Genomic DNA, 5,549 nt, shown 5'->3' on the forward strand with positions numbered 1-5,549 from the left:
ACCTTGTCGCCTTTCCTAGTCTGTCAGCGTCCGGCTTCCATTGTGGGCCTCAGAAAGATAATCTCCTTTCTTGAGAGCCAAATGGAAGGGGTGCTTATATCTTGCGGGCTTGTCGCCATCCGCTCCCGACTCGCTCGCAGTGGCCTCCCATGGCTGTCGTGCCGGCGAAATTAGGCGCGCAGCCGGGACATTTTCTCCCGTGAATGACGATCGGGTGCTGAGAATCCGAAGCAGCTCTTTCGGCGTCCATTTGATGTTCTCGGAGTCGGTGGTTGAGGCATCGCCCCGTTTGCCCGATGTACCTGGCCCCGCAGGACAGGGGGATCGCGTACACTTCCTCCGCTTCCTCTCCTTCCCCCAAGATTTTTCTTTCCCGTACTTCAACGGAGCGGGCGGGCTTTGAGCTTGAAGCCGAAAATTAATGTTGTTGAAGTTGAAAGATTGTGCTGTCTGTATCGTCCCTTTTGTGTCTCCACTTTCTAAATGTTTAAAAAGTAGAAACACGCTAAAATAATACAAGTTACGGGATTTCATTTTAATTCCCCAAGTGCGGGAGCCGCGCCACGGAGCCCCGGTCGTTTCCGCTCTTTGTTATCGCTAGGATTTGACAGTGCTCAATCACAATGCAAGACACACACAGAGCAACGCTCGCTTTTGCAATACACCGCTAGCACGACGGCAGCACTTTCTGTAAAGGCGCAGTAACACCGGGGTTGCTTGAAGTCGCACGATGCGACTAAATCGCATCGCAAAAAAAAAAAAAAAAAAAAAAAAGTAATTAGATGGTCATTCTGGCGTGCGCGATGGGCGAGTCCAACGCCTTCGTTGGTGAGTCGCTTCTCAAAAACACTTGCTCCGAACGCAATTGATTGACTCAGCCTCTCCGCAACTAGATTGCAACGCAAAAAGTCGGCTCAGCAAGCGACTGCTCAAATCGCGTCGCTTTTTGCCCGCGATGGTCGCTTTTGCGATGAACGTTATCGCGCGACTAGATCGCATTGCCGGTGTAAACGCGCCTTAATGTAGAACCAGTCTCACGGCGCGTCCCGATATTTGTGTGTGAACCTACGCGCGAGTACAACATCCGGCACAATTTGCGTTTGCAAAGCCTGGTCCAGCCGCGTCAAAACATTCAGCCAACCTTTGTACTTGAGAAATCAAGAGACACCCAAAATAAGATAAATTGGCCAGCCGAATAAAACTTTATCTCTATTTAATTAAGATGGAGACCCCCCGCGTACATCAAATACCTCATCAGCCAAACTTCAAGGCAGTAAGCCTAGTTCTGGCACTTTTCTGGCAACTTTGGCCCGTAACTGCCAGATGACAGCCAAACTATCGGGAAGCTAAGCCTAACTTTGGCACTCGTTTGGCGACTTGGGCCCAAAGACGCCAGATGTCAACCGAACTACAAGGTAGTAAGCCTAACTCTGGCACATCTGTGGCGATTTTGGCCCGAAGGTGCCGAATGACAGCCGAACTATCAAAAAGTGAAGCCTAAGTTTGCCACTTGTTTGGCGAATTAGGGCCAAAATACCCAGGCTGTTGCCAAGGGAGGTCAGGTTTGGCTCTACTTTGGCTTCTTCGGGCCTTTCAATGCCCTAAACTTCCAGACAAAAGCCAAGTTTTGGCCCAGAACTTGGTGCTACCTGGGTTCATATCCTTATCTGTTCCTCCCCCTCCGTGATACTGTCAATAGCGGCAGCGCGGACTCCGACTGGTGATCCTGTCAAAAGAGACAGCGCCGTCATCTCCACCATTGTTGGCCTTCGGGCAAGCGTGTTGTCATTGCAGTCAATAAACACGTCTTTATCCGAACCCAAGAAACCTTTTGTGTTTCTAAGTGGTACCCCCATAAAAGGGGAAACCCACAAGAGATTTCGCCAAGCAGCAAGCAAGAAGTTTTGTATAATCCCTCCGGTCGAAATTCGGCGAGGACACGATCGTAATTACCGTTATGACCAATGTCAACGATGTTACAACGTTATTTTTTCCAGCTTCTCACTTCGGATTTCAAGTAATATAGAACTATAGTCTACCGTAGAAACACCTTGAAATACTGTTAGCGGTAGCAAGGAAGGTGCTTTGACAATTTGTGCTATCAACACGACATGCACTTCAACATAAACGAATCCGCTCGACAACACCCAACGATTCTATTAGAAATGAAGAGTAAAAAAACGCTCTAATAAAAAGGATCGTCGGCATTCCGAATATTGTACTGACACAATATTGCCTTTGTACTGACACGGTTTCCTTTGAAAACTCGGGAAACTCTTCGAAAAGTTGGCGATAGAACCGCAGAACTGCCGCCTACTCTCCGCAGAGCCCGCTGCGTCGTCTGCTACTTACCGTAAGGTGATCTGGGCTCAAAACAAAACTTCTTCGCTCGCTCACATCACAGCAAGTGCTGCAAATGCTTTTAGAGTGCTTACCTATGATATTAAAAATAGTTTTCACACGATGAAAGGCCCAGATATTACAAAACACCCACTTTCTTCTATACGCGATACGTCCACAATGCAAGAGTTGGAACCTTTTTGGCATTCGCCGTTAGTCGCCGAGTGGGGGAGCTACGGTTGGCGTTACTCTGCTCCCTACGGGAACATATACAGTGGCGCTAATTGGCTCCGGCGCCCAGCGACTGGTTTTTGCGACTTGAAAATTGGTCAGGGAGCGGCTGCCCAAAACCGGTCGCTAGCGACCTGTTTTGGTCGCTCGGCGACCAAAAACCAGTCGCTAGTTGCTGGTCGCTCCAGCGGCTGTCGCAAGTGTGAATTGGCCTTAACGCCCTAAAGACGAAGCCAACAAAACTCTTTTCGGCAAGGAGCGAGGCCAGCGAGACAAAGGGCGCATTGTGTGATGTTTACGGCTCTTGAACAACGGGCATACAGAGATTTGGATTTACCGCGAGCTTCTGCTCAAAATGGTGAGACCACATCGGTTCCTTTGCGATAGACGTGAATGCGATTTTAAGGAAAAGCTACAACAGAAAGAAAATACGGTCGCCGTTCATCGGGGACGAAATGTGGCGTAAGGAGTGATGTGAAACGTGCTCGCGGTGGGTCTTGTCGATTTTGTTTCGGAACGTGGAGACAAATAAAATATTTTCAAACATGTAACATCGTTATCGGCTACCGGAACGCAAGCTCTAAGGAACAAAACAATCGTGGTGGCGCCCATCGACTCCGATAGTCAGCTACATTTCGTGATCGACGCCGCCACAAAGTAGTCGTAAATAGGGGGTTGTAAGATTGGTAGTAGACTTGAGGAAGTGTGAAATTGCGCACGAAATTAATAGATCATGCCGGTTATCCGGTCATACGGGATATAAAAGTTCGACGTAGAATTTGAAAGATTCAGAAAGGGCTCCAGGCTAGGTGGCGCAAGATACCACCCAATATAAGGGGGCACCGCCGCCAGCATCCATCCATTTACATCGCCATTGCCGGCAGCTCCGTCGCCGCTGGTTCGAATAGTCCACCGTTCCCGCACCGTCCCGACCAGTGTTACGGAATGGGCACCCCCATTCCATTCCAATTCCATTCCGGGAATTAGTGTTTTCAGTAATTCAATATCTTTCAACTCCTAGGATTGGGGACACTGGTCCCATTCCCACTCCTCGAATGGCTGAATCGTTCCATTCCATTTCTCTAATTCCTAAACGTAAAAATTGGCACTAGACAACTACATTGTGCCATGTTTCCGGCATAAGCGGCATAAAGCTGACATTGTCAAACGCATATAGACAATTGCAAAAAAAATGCTAAATGCCTCAAAAAAGCACTGATCTTACTAAACTCACGGTGCTGGATTGCCTGGGGTGACTTGAAGAGTCCGTAGCGGTCCATCGCAAGGTGAAACAAAGCATGCAGAGACTAAAGTCAAAGGAAATGAGCGGGAATCCGGTGGCTTGTTTCTAACCCTAACCCACTTGAATGTAAAATATATAACACAGAAAACAAGCATCGGAACAAAGACCAAGTAAAAGGCGGGCTTATACGTAAAAATGCAGTATAAAAAACAAGCGTCGGAGCAAAGCGCAAGAGAAGAGAGAAGTGAATCTCGCTTTGTTTTAATGCCGAAGCAAACCCAGATTTCGCACTTCAAAGGAGTGCGCGCGAATGAACGCAGAGGGCAGCAGGGTTGGCCACCTGCTAAACAACGCTCCTTGAACTATAAGAAAACAATAACTGATCATCTTTCACCGGCGGCGTGCGAGTCAACGAGTTATCAGAGCTCTGTGAGTTATGAGTCGCACCCCGCTCCCAGATCTCAGTCTGTGCGCAAGCGTGCAATCTCCATGCCGTCGGATAAAAAAAAAAAAAAAAAAAAAAAAAAAAAAAAAAAAAAACACGACGAGGAGTTGTGCATGGCGGTTTCTTTCTTTGCCACTTCCTTCGTTTCCTTTTCTTGGTGCTTGGTTTCTTGCTTCGCTCTCTAACGCCAGTGAAGCCCGTCGTCTGCGCATCCGTGAGAGGCGCCACCGCCCATAGCTATGCACCGCCACTCCCTCCCCCCCCCCCCCCTCCCTTTCCCCTTTGGTATTTGTATGCGAGGTTAAAAGCGCCCCGGTGTGTCCCCAAGTTTGACAACACCATTATCTTGGCCCGAAACCGAAACAAAATGACAAGGGAGATATCCGAAGCTTTTTTCATATCTGAGTGCGTTGAAGGAACGTGTGTCAGCGCTCCATCTATAGCCCTGTTTGGCTCTGAGGTGGCGTTTTTGAAATCTTTTGTAAAGTAGATAGAGGACAGACGAACGCTCATGGGGTGATGTCGCATTTCTGAAGTACATGTCGCGGTTTCACGGTGTATATATATGTGTGTTTCCTAAGAATAAACTTCAGTTGCAAGTAGCGCTCTGTGTTGTACGTTTCTTTCACTTGTCCGTTGTTTTTAGCGCTTTTAACCTCACATACATGGATCACCAACTAGCCCAAGTGCATACGCTTCTTCCTTTGGTATTTGCTCGGACGCTTGTCTTTTGTATTGCTAGCAGTTTCCCGCGCATTATTTTTCTCAGCAACTGACTCGCTGACTGGCTCCGTTTAGCTAAACATAACCCCCCCCCCCCACACACACACACACACACAAATACACATACACACACAAAATAAATAAATAAATATATAAATAAATAAATAAAGTAAAAAGCTGGGCCCATTCCATTCCGGCCAAAATTCATCTAATTCCACTCCCATTCCATTCCCCTTAACGTTGCCGTAATTTCACTCCCATTCCATTCCGGCGTTGCGAAAATGCGGTGTGATTCCGGAATCATTCCAACTCCGGAGTGGCAACTCCGCAACACTGGTCCCGACTTCAGCACGGTGCCGATGGCGCTTTCGCCGGGACGGGGCGAGACGCGGGCTGTGTGAATGAGGCCTTAGATCAGCCTTTATCGCATAAAGCTCAGTATGGTTGCTAAATTTCACAACCTGAATTGTGCTAAAATATTATACATTTTTTTTTTATATAAAAGGTTCATTCAGATGAAGGGCACACGATATTTTTATTTTTATTTATCAAAACCACCAGTGAAAG

Source organism: Ixodes scapularis, unplaced genomic scaffold (genome assembly GCF_016920785.2).
Source record: "Ixodes scapularis isolate PalLabHiFi unplaced genomic scaffold, ASM1692078v2 PGA_scaffold8__174_contigs__length_109621045, whole genome shotgun sequence".
In the NCBI taxonomy this organism is placed as follows: Eukaryota; Metazoa; Arthropoda; class Arachnida; order Ixodida; family Ixodidae; genus Ixodes; species Ixodes scapularis.